This window comes from Bos indicus x Bos taurus, chromosome 7 (genome assembly GCF_003369695.1).
Source record: "Bos indicus x Bos taurus breed Angus x Brahman F1 hybrid chromosome 7, Bos_hybrid_MaternalHap_v2.0, whole genome shotgun sequence".
NCBI lineage: Eukaryota > Metazoa > Chordata > Mammalia > Artiodactyla > Bovidae > Bos > Bos indicus x Bos taurus.
This window is the reverse complement of record NC_040082.1, coordinates 93,619,654-93,634,459: the sequence shown is the minus strand read 5'-3', so window position 1 is coordinate 93,634,459 and position 14,806 is coordinate 93,619,654. Positions and strand designations below refer to the sequence as shown.

At 49.6% G+C, this 14,806-nt stretch overlaps 1 protein-coding gene across 3 annotated transcripts in view; it reads left to right on the top strand.

Annotated features, from left to right (window-relative positions):
• The first annotated feature begins 799 nt into the window (after positions 1 to 799).
• CERS4 (ceramide synthase 4) overlaps positions 800 to 14,806 on the top strand; it is a 35,814-nt gene continuing 21,807 nt past the window's right edge. The window contains exons 1-2 of one of the 3 annotated variants that reach the window (XM_027547534.1): positions 919 to 1,076; positions 9,000 to 9,118. The gene's annotated coding sequence lies outside the window, so the exon portion shown is untranslated. Of the gene's footprint in view, positions 1,077 to 1,795; positions 1,821 to 8,999; positions 9,119 to 14,806 lie in introns of those variants that run through there. The other 2 variants (XM_027547533.1, XM_027547535.1) reach the window with 2 other exon arrangements.

Below are 14,806 nucleotides of genomic sequence, written 5' to 3'. Positions count from 1 at the left end.
ATTGTTCAAAGGTGAGCCACTTGCCTAGATGTCGTGGGGTTGGCCGGTGGTTCTGGAACCCTCTTCCCTTCAAACTGGCTACAGCTGGACTGCAAGTCTCTTAGATGCTGCCCAGGTGCTCACAGACTACCTCTGCGCGATGCAGGATTGCTCAGCATTCATGGCTTGCCCTGGCTCCCTGCCCCTGTGAGCCAGGGGCCACCTTGTGTTCCTCCCTACAAGAGGGAGCCTGGGGTTTTTCTGCCACCAACACTGTCCTACCTCCCCGCCTTTATCTTCCCAGCTCTGCCGCCTATCTCTGCACCCCACTGAACCACAGACTCACCCACCTGCCCTATAGGCCTCCCAGCTCGCAGGGGGGTTCCTTGGCTTCCCAACTCCGCAGTCGGTCCCATGAACCAAAAATTGGACCAGCTCGACCTGAGAGCTGGGACAGGTCACCAGACCTTGGAGGCACTGGGGGTGGCCTCCGAGGTCTGAGGTGGTGAGTCGGGGGGCCTTCTGCACAACACCCAGCGGTGCACTCAGGCGGGTCCAGGAGCGCATGGTGTGTCGGCAGATACACGGATGGATCAGAGCCGGGCCACCAAGGAGGACCCCGGAGGGTGCTGGAGAGGACTTGCAGAGAACGGAAGAGAAAGGGGGGCCGGACTGAGCGCGCAGCAGATGGGGGTAGGTTCAAAGGAAAGAGCTACAGCACAGCGAAGAAACCTGTGGTGGGTTCAGGCTAAACAGCGCCGCAGGGCGGGGCGGGGCGGGTTGGGACTGGAGGCCGGGCCCCTTATGCGGGGCGGGGGTCTAGGAAGCGGCCTTGTCGCACAGAGGGGCCCGAGCGCTTCTAGGACCCCGAGCCTCGAAGGACTCAGCCCGGCCCCGCCCCGGCCCCGCCCCCGATCCCGCCCAGCGCTGCCCCCAAAGCCTGCTTCCCGGCCCCCCGCAGAGGCGGTGCCTGGAGCAGAGTCCGGGTGCCTGGTGCCGGCTGCGCGCGTCTCCTCCTCCGTATCTGCGCCAGGCTAGCTGTCCGCCACCCACCCTACCGCCGGCCCCTGGTGCTCCGGGCCGCCTGCGCCCCCCAGGTAAGTGAGACCCCAGCGCTCCGAACGCGGCCCGGAAAGCCACCCTAGCAGCGAGCTCCGGCCCCGCCTCCACGGCTATGGCGTCCACGGGGGTCCCCAGACACAGCCGCTGTCCCCCATCACCTCGTCCGGGACGGCCTCCCGGGGCTTACCGTCTGGTCCTAGGCCCCGGCCGCCTCCCTGAGAGAGCCCCGCTCCTCCGAGGGCCGGGACGCAGCGAGCGCAGGAGGACGAGGCGGCTGCGTAACGGGCGGGCGGGAGTGGGGACGACCCTAGCGTGGCGGGGGCGGGGGTCGTGGGGAGTCCGGAATGTGTGAACGAGAGGAGCGCAATGCGGGGGTCTGTCGGTCGGTCACCAGAGAATCTATACCTGCTGGGGATGCAGCCGGGGCCCTAACCTCAGAGCCCGTAGCCCGGCCGCGTAGACTGCTAGGAACCGCGTAAACAGACACGGATTATGCCAGTCCATGCACAGTGCGGGTCACGGAGGAATTCTCGGAAAAGGTGTCAGCCGGGCCTGAGAGAACCAGACAGCGAGGGGTTTTTAGGCCCAGAAAACAGCAGAAGATTATGAGGCAGGGCCCAAATTGGCGTGTCTGCAGAGCGGAAAAGAGGCGAGCGTGGCTCAAGTTCAGTGAGCCGGGTATCTGAGGTGCGAAGATTTTGGCCTCGGGCCACGAAGATAACGAGCAGTGTGTGGATTCCGTTCTCAGGTCTGTGGGGACCACGGAGGCTTAGGACAAAGTAAGTGACCGGGTCCAGCTGTGTCTTAAAAAGATCCCAGCAGCTACTCTGCCCCCAAAAAAGAGATGGGAGGAGGAGACTGTTGGTTTGGACCCGACAGGAAGGGGGAGATGGAAAGTGGGCGGTTTGGGGTTCTTCTTTGGCAGAGGGACTTCGCCTGCATTCCCTGCCTGCTCAGAAGAGGGGCAGAAGAAAGGGGCATGGAAGAGATTTCTGGTGTGGGCAGCTGGGAGTGTGGAAGGATGGGGAAACCGAGGGAGAAGCAGGTCAGCGGGTGTGAGGCTGTTATGACTCAGACTGATTTGAAAAACCTGAGATGCCACCCGAGGGGGGATGTCCTGAAGACACCACTGGGAACCCGGGCCAGGTCCAAGGCGACTGAGTGCAAGGGGGCAGCCTGGATCTGTCGTGTGGGGCCACTTGAAATAGAAATTCTGGAGTGCAGAGGTGTCTTTGAAGCCCCCAGAGTTCCCAGCCTCAACTCAGCCCCCTTCCAGGAGCATGTGTATGTGCTCAGTTGTGTCTGACTCTGCCACCCCATGGACCATAGCTCACCAGGCTCCTCTGTTCATGGAATTTTCCAGGCAATAATACTGGAGTGGGTTGCCATTCCCTTCTCCATGGAATCTTCCCGACCCAGGAATTGAACCCATGTGTCCTGCATTGGCAGGTGGATTCTTTACCACTGAGCCACATGGGAAGCCCCTTCCAGGAGCAGCTGCTATGAATAAACTTGGCAGTGATGGGAGTTCCTGGAACCTCACTCAGCATACCTGGGTCCCTGAGGCCCCAGCCAGGCTGCAGGGAGGAGGCAGTCGGAACCTTCCTAGCCTGGCCTTCTCGCTCACCTATTTCCAGCTGGGAGGGAGCCTTGGTCATTGCATTGGCCTTGGGGCCCTAGAGAAAGTTTTCCGGGCTTCAGTTTGCCCATCTATAAAATGGGTCCATAGTACCCGTATCTGGGAATGATGTTCCAATCAAAGGCAGCCTCAGCTAAGAAATAAAAAGGGGTTTGGCTAATCCCAGGGGCAGCCTTATGCCTCGGCTGCAGCCCTGGTGGGAGTTCAGGGCCCAGTGAGCCTCCATTTCTTGCTCTGAGAAATGGGAAGAACTCATAAGTGCGTCCACCTCTAGAACCCACAGGCGTCAACAGATCAAGTGAGTCAGGCATGCAAAGTGTTTGATTGGCCCAGCGCGAAGTGCTCACTGGGCACAGGAACTGCTGTCATGATTGTAGTTGGCCGTGGGGAGCAGGCCAGTCCTCCCACCGCCCCTGGGACTCCCACAGGAAGGCAGGCACTGGGGGGCACACTCCTGCCTTATCTGGGCACTGCAGGCTGTCCCCTCTCTGGCTGCTGGAAGCTGCCTCCGAGCTCATCCTGCCAGTTTGAATGCAGTGCTCCCAGGCTAGTGACTTCGCCTCAGGTTCAATTTCTTCACCTGTAAAATTGAGAATAATAGCAGTCATCACCTCAGAGGTGAGCGCAATGCCCGTCTGGTAATAATAACCACCTGGTAAAGCAGAGTGGATGCCTTGGGGGGTGGGGGAGGCAGAAGGAGGAGCCCAGAGAAGTGACCTGACTCAGCCTCGGGAGGGGTCAGGAGTCAGGCTTCTTGTTGGAGGTGACCATTGGCCTGGTTACTAAAGATGGTTAAGAGTTCATGGGCAGGACTTCCTTGCAGGTCCAGTTGTTAAGAGTCTGCCTGCCAATGCAGGGGATGTGGGCTCGATCTCTCTTCAGGGAGGAGTCCATGTGCTGTGGGGCAACTAGGCCCATGCACCACAGCAGAGGAGCCCATACTCTAGAGCTGTGACTACTGAAGCCTGCATGCCATAAAGTCCGCAGCAAGAGGAGCCACTGCAATGAGAAGCCCACATGCCACAACTAGAGAAAGCCTGTGCACAGCAACAGAGACCCAGCACAGCCAAAAATAAGTAAATAAATAAAAACTTTTAGTTAAAACAGTAGAGTTCACGGGCAGAGAGACCAGTGAACAGAGATGTGGAGGAGAGTCACCTTGGGTAAATGGGAGAAGCTGGGGGCATGGAACCAGAAAATCAGCATGAGAGAGACTGCACTGGTCCGGACCATGATGAGGCTGGACCAGGTGGAGGTGTGGTTGAGTGAGAAGTGAGTAGATCCTGGATAGACTTGAAGTTGGACTTCCCCAGTGGCTCAGCAGTAAAGAATCCGCCTGCAAAGCAAGAGACACAGGAGATGCGGGTTTGATCCCTAGGTCGGGAAGATCCCCTAGAGAAGGGAATGGCAACCCACTCCAGTATTCTTGCTTGGGGAATCCCCATGGACAGAGGAGCCTGGCAGGCTACGGCCCATAGTGTCGAAAAGAGTTGGATGTGACTGAAGCAATGCATGCACACCTTTGTCAGTATGATTCTGTCACACCAGGTCTCCACCCTGAAACAGCAGGAGTGCAGCCCTCTCCCCACATCCTCCTAGGCTTCCCAAATCATATGTGGCTTCAGGGCCCCGTGAGTATGTCTGGGGAGGGGGTCAAGCCCCTGCCAGCCAGCCCCTGGGGATCCCCTTCTACCTTGTGCTGGTCCCCAGTTCCCACCCGCCCCGTCTGTCATTGATTCATTCAGTACGTGCTGATGAAGTGTGCATGCTGGGAAGCAGTGGGGCCTAACAGGGAACAAAATGAAGCTTCTTTGCCACCCCCTCCCCAAGCACCAGCTCATGGGTGGAGCAGATGTTCTGGGAAGGGGGCAAGAGAAACCTGAAGGATGAGAAGGAGCCGGCCAGGCGGACATCTGGAGGAAGGGCATTTCAGGCAGAGGGACCAGCATGTGCAAAGATCTTGAGGCAGGACCCAGCCCGGCATGTTAGAGGTTTAGCAAAGAGGCCCGTGTGGCTGGAACAGCATGAGCTAGGGGGAGAGTGTCAGATGAAAAGACTGAGGGTCCTTAGGGCCCCTCAACCCAACAGCTGCAGACCCTGGGTGGGTCCCTGCTCAAGGGGGAGTGAGGTTGCTGGGCCCACTGCTGTGCAATCTGCTTTGGTGTGGTGTTCCCTGTGTGGAGTGGACAGTGTGCCCCAAAGGCAGAGGAGGCTGGCAGGAGGAAGGAAGAGAAGGCCAGCCCTTTCCTGGTGGGCAATGCTGATGCTGGGAAGGATTGAAGGCAAGGGGAGAAGGGGGTGACAGAGGATGAGATGGTTGGATGGCATCACCAACTCGATGGACATGAGTTTGAGCAAACTCTGGGAGATAGTGAGGCACAGGAAAGCCTGGCGTGCTGCAGTCCATGGGGTCGCAGAGTCAGATACAGCTGAGCGACTGAACAACAACAAAGCTTCTCCCCTTCCTTCTGCACATGCTGGGGCCTCTGATGACCTGGGAGGCTTCCTGGAAAGGCTGGAGGGAGTGGAAGGAAGGAACAAGGGGGAGGGCGCTAATGGATGCAGAGAAGGGGGCCAGGGAGGAAGAGAAGGACGCAGAGCCCAGAGCTGGGTGTTGGGGCAGCATGTTCACAGGGAGGTGACAGGAGATGGCAGGCAGGGGCCTGCTGAGCCTTGAGGACGAGCAGCAAAAACCCACGCAGGTGGTCCCCCCACCAGCCCACAGTCACTCCCTTTCCAGGTGTAGGAGAAAGGGTTTGGCGTCCCGCCCCAAACCCCCTGTGAACCTGGTCAGCTGCGCCTGTTCACCTTTCCCACCCTCACCATTCACCCGGGTGTGCACCAACCCCTCCAGTTTCAGACGCTCAGCGGTTGTGGTGCGTGGGCTTAGTTGCCCTCTGCCAGTGGGCCCTTAGTTCCCTGACCAGGGATCGAACCCTGAGGTCACAAAGAGTTGGACACGACTAAGCAGGTATGCATGCATGAACACAGGCCTGCAGACCTGTCAGGGGGCCAGAGGAGCCAAGGGTTGAGACAGAGGCAAACCGCGAGCTTTGGAGAAAAAAAGCCAGCCTGGACAGATCTGCTGTTGCATTGCAAGGCAAATTTTTAACCACTGGTCCACCAGGGAAGTCCCTGAAGACAGGCTTAGGTTTCAATGAATCCCAACTCTCCACTTCCTACCCGTCCCCTCCCCTGTGCCTCAGTTTCTCCAGCTGCAAAATGGAGATGACAGAAACACCAGGCACCAGACACCAGACACCAGCCACAGCTTCCTGGGGGCCTGACCAGGGAGTGGAAGGAGTTGGGGGCAAATTAGACCCTGGGGCAGGACACTTAGGACTTTCCTGTGTATTCCTAGAATTTTTCAGAAACGTGTGAAGAATGAGGAGGGGGGGCTACTTTACTTCTGGTAGCCCAAGTCTCTCTTAAAGGTAATGTGTGTGTGTGTGTGTGTGTGTGTGTATCTATCTATATATATACATATTTTTTTCCTCTCTTTGTAGGTTTCAAATCTCATTGTAGGATAAAAAAAATTTTTGGAACCCATTCTTCAGGACAAATGCCACAACCCTTTAGGATGTATGTGATCAGTATGTTACCTTCCAAATGGCTAATTTCTGGCATCCAAGTCCAGTTTCCCCTCTTCTGCTGAGTGTCAAGTTTTCTCTTGTCCTAGAGGCTTCTCTGGGCTGCAGTTTTTGTTTTTAGAGTTTTGTTTTATTTTGAGGTGGACCATTTTAAAAAATCTTCATTGAATTTATTACAATATTGTTTCTGTTTTATATTTTGGTTTTTTTTGGCCTTGAGGCATGTGGGATCTTAGTTTCCTGACCCAGGGTGAAACGCACAACCCCTGCATTGGAAGGCAAAGTCTTAACCACTGGACTATCAGGGAAGTCCCTGGGCTATAGATTTTAAGGCTATTCTTAAAGGAGGTATCAGGCTGTACTCTGGTACCTGCTTCCTCTGATGTAGTTCTCACTGGCAAAGTAGTAACTCTGAATGTTGAAACTGTCACCTTTTCTACACAACCAAATTCACATGACTCCACACACGTGTTGAGGTTTTATAGAATAAGATGCATTTATTTGATCTAAGAACCTGGCTTCCCAGGTGGCACTAGTGGGAAAAAAACCCACCTGCCAATGCAGGAGACATAAGTAACGCCGGCTCGATCCCTGGGTCAGGAAGATTCCCCTGAACGAGGGCAGGCAACTCACTCCAGTATTCTTGCCTGGAGAATCCCGTGGACAGGAGAGCTTGGTGGGCTACAGTCCATGGGGTCACATGAAGTCAGACACTACTGAAGCGACTTAGCACGCACACACACGAAGAGCCCTCAGAGCAAGCCTGAGTTGTGGGTTCTGGGTATGCCGAGGTTGACTCCGAGGTTAAGGATTTTCAGAAGCTTTTCCAGGGGTACAGCTATGGACTATAGTCTTTGTGCTTGAGTTGATAAAATCAGGAAGATGCTTGCAATGATGTCTACAAACCAAATAGCTGCAGACGCTTGCCTGTTTCAACCCGTTTCAACCAGTGACACTATTCAGTCAAGGCTCTGAGTGAAATTAACCGACTGAAATTTTAAAACTCGATGAAAAGGTCATGCCTTCGGACCTTGGGAAGTCCAAAAAGCACACAAGGCATCTGCATACCTTGCTCAAACATTACCGAGAAATAGGTCAAAAAATAGTGAGAAACCATCACTGTATGGACATTTGCAGCCACAGCTTTCTTCAGAGCAGTCCTTTTTTGTTATTTTATTCATTTCTGGCTGCGCTGAGTCTTCGTTGCTGCACAGGCTTTTCTCTAGTTGCAGCGAGCGGAGACTACCCTTCTTGCAGTGCACAGCCTTCTTATTGAGGTGGCTTCTCTTTGATGGGAAAGGTGGGCTCAAGGTCCCTCGGGCTTCAGTAGCTGTGTCTCAGGGGCTCTAAATCACAGACTCTGTAGTTGTGGTGCACGGGCTTCATTGTTCTGCGGCATGTGGTATCTTTCTGGACCAGGGATCGAACCTGTGTCTCCTGCATTGGCAGGCGAACTTTTTAGGAGGGCATGGCAACCCACTCCAGTATACTTGCCTGGAAAATCCCATGGACAGAGGAGCCTGGTGGGCTACAGTCCATGGGGTTGCAAAGAGTCAGACACAACTGAGCAACTTAGCACAAACGCGCTGCATTACAGCCATGTTTCTGAGATTTGAACAGACCTCAGGAATCGTGGCCATGGACTCCAGGCTGAGAAGCATGAAGTCTCGTGGCTGAAGGAGGTTGGCGGGGTAGCGGGGGCCAGGCCAGAGCCAGATCATATAGACCTTGGTGATAACCCCAGGCACAAAGGGAAGATTGACTTCCCACCCCCAGCAGCCCAGTCTCCAGTGTGGGGGAAGGCTTTTAGAGTGAGACTCTGGGACTGCTGTGGGGAAAGAGGAAGTACTCTTGTTACAGAAACACCCCTGGGTCTTAAAGGGCCCATACACAGACTCCCCCTGGGGACTCTTCCCTTGGCTTTGGAACCTCCACCTACCCAGAGGGTGAGCCTTCTCACACAAGCCTAGCTTGGCTCCCCACCCTTACCTGGGAGGGCGGGTAGGTAGGCAGTGGGGTGATGACTACATCACTGGAGGCACTGCTAGCCTGGGGCCACCTGGCAAGAGTGGATCTGCCCAGGCTGGTTTTTTCCTCCAAACTCACAGTTTGCCTCTGTCTCAACCCTTGGTTCCCCTGGGACCCTGACAGCGCTGCATGCCTGTGTTCATGCATGCGTGCTCAGTTGTGTCCAACTCTTTGTGACCCTGTGGACTGTAGCCCTCCAGGCTCTTCTGTCCATGGGATTTTCCAGGCAAGAATACTGGAGTGGGTATCCATGTCCTCCTGCAGGGGATCTTCCTGACCCAGGGATCGAACCTGGGTTGCCTGCATTGGCAGATGGATTCTTTACCACTGAGCTACCTGGGAAGCCCTCCTTTAGGTTACTCACTTTAATGCTGTTACCAGAAAAGCAGCATTCCATTTCACTTCTCCTTGCTTCTGTTCCCTGTTGTTGAATACTTTAGAAACAACATCTACTAATTGAGAAGGGTTCAATTCAAATACACTGCCAGGGTCCTCTGTCCTTAGGATTCTCCAGACCAGAATACTGGAGTGGGTTGGCCATGTCCTTCTCCAGGGGATCTTCCCAACCCAGGGATTGAACCTGGGTCTCCCGCATTGCAGGCGGATTTCTTTACTGTCTGAACTACCAAACTACCAGGGAAGCCCATACACCATCTAATTTCTGTAATGTTTTAATCTCTGGGGCACTTCGCCTGATGCAGGTCATCTGAGGTCCCAAGGACAGCCCACGTGACAGGACTATTCACAGGAGAATCACCCCGCTTCTGGGAACATCAAGGCCCAAGGCTCCTGTTGCTGCTGCTGTGTCTTTAAGGCCCAGGTGACAACATTTGCCAACTTCCGCTTGAATGCTTAAACCAGGAGGGCTCAGACCTGGGCTGGCAGGCTCCCTAGAGTTCAGTACCTGCCAGGACCAAATGTCATCCTACTTACATTGTGTTTGTTTTATGCTCACTGTCTGCTTATGATGCTGACACTGGCTCTCTTTTTTCCTTTCCCATTAAAATTTATTACATGATATTGAATACAGTTCCCTGTGCTATCCAGTAGGTCCTTGTCGTTTATCTGTATATAGTAGCTTGAATCTGCTAATCTCAAACTCCTCATTGATTCCTCCCCTCACCCTTATCCCCTTTGGGAACTGTAAATTTGTTTTCTATGTCTGGGAGTCTGTTTCTGTTTTGTAAATAAGTTCATTTGTATCCTTGTTTTAGAGTCCACATGTAAGTGATATATGGTATTTGTCTTTGACTGACTTCATTTAATATGATATCTAAGGTCCCTCCATGTGACTGCAAATGGCATTATTTCATTCTCTTTATGGCTGAGTAATATTCCATTGTTAATATGCACCACATCATCTTTAAACATTCCTCTACTGATGGACTTCTAGGTTGCTTCCATGTCTTGTTTGCAAATGGTGCTGCTGTGAACACTGGGGTGTGTGTATCTTTTCAAATTAAAGTTTTCATATTTTCTGGGTACATGCCCAGAAGTGGGATTGCTGGATCATATGGGAGCTCTATTTTTAGTTTTTTCAGGAACCTCCCTACTATTCTCCATAGTGGCTGCACCAATTTGCATTCCTATCAACAGTGTACAAGGGTTCCATTTTCTCCACACCCTCTCCAGTGCTGGCTTTTCTCTTTCAGGGAAGGAAATGTGGATGGAGGGAGGCAGCCTGGGGAAAACCAGAGGCAGGGGACTTCCCTGGTGGTCCAGTGACTAAGATTCTGAACTCTCAATGAAGGGGGATCAGGGTTCGATCCCTGGTCAGGGAACTAGATCCCTCATGTGGAAACTAAGACCTGGTGCAACCAAATAAATAAATAAAAATAAATATTGATAACATTTTTAAAAAGAAAAGTAATACGAGAGGCAGAGAGATCAAGGTGGAGGTAACCACGAGAATTGAGATCAGAGACGGGTCCTTGGTAGTGGGAATTGAGCGGAGAAGAACTCGCTTGATTATTACGGGAGAGACAGATGCAATTGCAGGACCTGGAGAGTAGCTGAGTGTCTGGGGTGGTGGGGGGCGGGGGTGATGAGGAAGGGTCTGAGATGACTCTCAGATTCTTGTCCCCAAAGACTGGGTACATGGTGGGATGTTGGCCAAGAAGCACACTTACGGTGGAGGATGAGTTGAGTGAGATATATCTGGGCAAGGCATAGCCAGGCGCTGTTGGGTTAACCATTTTGACATTGGGAGAGAAACCTGGAAACTGCAGGAATCTGGAAAACCAAAGCACAGGCTCACTGATAGTGGGGGTGAGATTTCCCAGGGAGAAAAGCTGGTGTGAGAGGGTTCAGGACTGGCCTCATTTAGGGTCATAGGGGAAGAAAAACGGCTTGGATTAGATTAGCCAGGATGCCATGGTTCTTGGAAGGAGAGACAGACAAAAGGGGCAGATAGACCACTAGGAGGAATTGATGCTTTTGAATTGTGGTGCTGCAGAAGACTCTTGAGAGTCCCTTGGACAGCAAGGAGATCAAACCAGTTAATCCTAAAGGAAATCAGTCCAGAATATTCATTGGAAGGACTGAAGCTGAAGCTCCAATACTTTGGCCACCTGATGCAAAGAGCCAACTCATTGGAAAGGACCCTGATACTGGGAAGAATTGAGGGCAGCAGGAGAAAGGGACGACAGAGGATGAGATGGGTGGATAACATCACTGACTCAATGGACATGAATTTGAGCAAACTCCAGGAGATAGTGGAGGACAGATAAGCCTGGTGTACTGCAGTCCATGGGGTCTCAGAGGGCCGGACATGACTTAACAACAAGAACACACACCACTAGGAGGTCAGGAATCCACAGACAGAACTGACCACTGGGGTTGGCGTGGGCCAGGGGGTAGTCACTGAGGATCCAGGCAAAGCCCAGAGTAGATGGGGTGAAGTGTGGGCATAAAGGCAGCAGGTCCTGTTTTCCAAGAATGCAGGGGCTGATGTTCCGTGAGCCCATGTCCATCTAGAACACCGGGTGGTACGGGGCTGAGCTCACATGCAGCCTGGTCAGTTATCAGCTATGTGGCCCTGGGTAGATAAGTCAGTTCATCTGTGACAGGAGAACAGTAACTGCCTTTAGGATGGTATATTTTATGTTAGGTGAATTGTGCAATTAAAAAAAAAAAGATTAAGTCACCTTGAAATACACCTCTTGTAAAAATCAGTGACTCACAAAATAGGTGGACCAGCTCCCCCCATCCCCCAGCTTCCTGATAGAATACCTCTCCGGAGTGTGGACGATATCCTTTAGAGCACTGCAATTGCACATGTGTTGGATCTTTTGATGTTGTCCCAAGGTCACTGAGACTATATATTTTTTTAAGTTGTGGTAAAATGCATGCAAGCTAAACATTTTACCATTTTAACCATTTTTAATTGCATGACTAGGTAGCATTAAGTATATTCACAGTATTGTCCAGCCACCGCTGTCCATTTCTAGATACACATTTTTATTCAATCTTTAGTTTTTTCTTTTCTCTTCTTCTGTTCAGTATTTGTTATTATCAGTCTCCAAATTAGTTAGCTGTCTTTTTTACCATCTCCGATCTGCTATCAAGCCCACAGTGGGAGGGGAAAAAACACCAAAAAACTTTTTTTGGCTTTTTTTCTGGATACATAATGCTTTCTTTTTCTTCTTGTACAATGTATATTGTATTTTATCTATTTTTTAAGATATAGTTGATGTACAGTATTATATGTTTCAATATTATATGAATCACAGTATAGTGATTCACAATTTATAAAGGTTGTATTCCATTTGTTGTTATCATAAAATATTTACTATGTTCCCTGTGTTGTACAATATGTCCTTGTAGCTTATTTATTTTATATATAATAGCTTGTACCTCTTAATTTCCTACCCTTCTCTTGCCCCTCCCTCTTCTCTCTTCCTACCAGTAACCTGTAGTTTGTGGATCTGTTTCTTTTGTGGTATATTCACCCGCTTATTTTATTTTTTAGATTTCACATATAAGTGATATCATACAGTATTTGTCTTTCTCTGTCTGACTTATTTCACTAAGCATAATACCCTCCAAGTCCATCCCTGTTGTTGCAAATTGCAAAATTTCATTCTTTTTATGGCTGAGTCCACAGTCAATTTTTCTATTTCAAATATTGTATTTTTCAGTTTTAGAATCTCCATTTGGTGCATTTTTTTTTTTTTTATAATTTCTGCTTCCCTACTGAGGTTTTTGTTGTTGTTCATTCATTAGGAGGTACTTTTCCTTCACATCCTTGTACCTCTTAATTTCCTACCCTTCTCTTGCCCCTCCCTCTTCTCTCTTCCTACCAGTAACCTGTAGTTTGTGGATCTGTTTCTTTTGTGGTATATTCACCCGCTTATTTTATTTTTTAGATTTCACATATAAGTGATATCATACAGTATTTGTCTTTCTCTGTCTGACTTATTTCACTAAGCATAATACCCTCCAAGTCCATCCCTGTTGTTGCAAATTGCAAAATTTCATTCTTTTTATGGCTGAGTCCACAGTCAATTTTTCTATTTCAAATATTGTATTTTTCAGTTTTAGAATCTCCATTTGGTGCATTTTTTTTTTTTTTATAATTTCTGCTTCCCTACTGAGGTTTTTGTTGTTGTTCATTCATTAGGAGGTACTTTTCCTTCACATCCTTGAATATATTTATAATAGCCACTTCAAAGTCCTTATCTGCTCATTCCAACATCTGGGTCATCTCAAGGTTGGTCCTCAGTAATTTCCTTCTTTCTTGGGCATAGGTCATGTGTTCCTGTTTCTTCACATGTCAAGTAATTTTGGATTGTATTCTGGACATTATGAAAGATACCTTGTAGACACTCTGGATTCTGTTGTGTTCCTCTGAAGAACATTGATTCTTCCCCACATCCCTTTTTTAAATTTTCACAGGCAATTAAACTGTCTGAACTCAAGTTCCAAAGTCTCTTTCCCCTGGGGTGGGAGGAGGGTGATATCTTACTTTTCTTTAGCTTAACCCAGGCTGGTTGAAGTCTGCCCTGCACATGGTTCAAGGGTTAGCAAGAGACTTGCACAGCAATTTTGGATAGAATTTGAACCTGATTTTTGGTTGTTGCTTTTTGGCTTTTTCCTTTCCTGTGTGTTCTGCCCCATTGTTGAACTGTTATAGTCCCTTTGGATTCTGTCTTATCATTTTTCAATCCAGTTTCTATTTCCAGTGAGAAATGGGAAGCTCACCCCATACCATTCCCTTAGAACAGGTAGAGACTCCCCTCCAACTTTTGCCTATTTTTGGTAACTCTCTAGAGCTGTACTGCCCAGTAGAATTTTCTGCATTGATGGGAATGTTCCATACCTTCACTACCCAATATGGTAGCCACAAGCCACATGTGGCTATTAAGTGTAGAAATGTTCATAATACAACTGAGGAACTGAATTTTAGATTTTAATTTTAATTAATTGGAAGTTAAATGAGCACATGTGGCTAATGGATACCATATAGGATGTTGGAACACCAAAACTTCAAGGTATAAGAGTTTTTTAGCCTTTAGTCCAGAGCTTATCATTATCATCTCCGAGAGGGCTGGTCTGATGCAGCTAACTCCACTGTTATAAATGCCAAGGACAGAACTTTTGGTGGTTTTCCATGACATGAATTACATATCAGTTCATTAGTGTCTCTGGATTTTGCTTTCATTTTTTCAACTCAGTGATATTACCAAGTCCATGAGCATAGCTTTCCCTCCTCTCTTCATCCCAATTTGATAATTTTCTTAATTAAAAATTATTTTAATTGTGGTAAACCACATATCGCAAAAAAATTATCATCTGGACCATTTTATACAAGATTCACATTGTCATGTAACCCATCTCCATGACTTATTCATTTTCCAAACAGAAACTGTTTTCATTGAACACTTAACTCCCCATCCAGCTACTCTAGCCCCTGGCACCCATCGTTCTACTTTCTGTCTCTATAAATCTGACTCCTCTAACTAAGGACCCCCTGTAAGTGGAATCAGATAATATCTGTCTTTCTGAGATTGGTTTATTTCACTGGGCATCATGACCTCCAGGTTGGTCTTCCTCCTCCTTTTAAATGCTTATGTAATATTTCATAGTATGGAATCCTGAATTTCTGATGGAATTTCTGATTCCCAGCATTGGACATCCAGGTTGCTTCCAGTTCTCACTGGAAGGGAGAGAGGGAGGAACTCCAAAGGAAGCAAGAAAATTTGGGGAGTGATGGATATGTGTGTGCTCTTTGCTATCTCGTGGACTGTAGCCTACCAGGCTCCTTTGGCTATGAATATTTTCAGGCAAGTGTACTAGAGTGGGTTGCCATTTCCTCCTCCAGGAGATCTTCCCAACCCAGGGATCGGGCCCACAGCTTCTGCATTGACAGGCGGATTTTTTCCCACTAAGCTACCTGGGAAGCCTATAGTGATGGATATCTTGATCCAGGTGATGAGTTCCATCAGTCCATACATATGTCAAATGCATTGAATCACACACTTTAAACATGCATAGTTTTTGTGTGTCA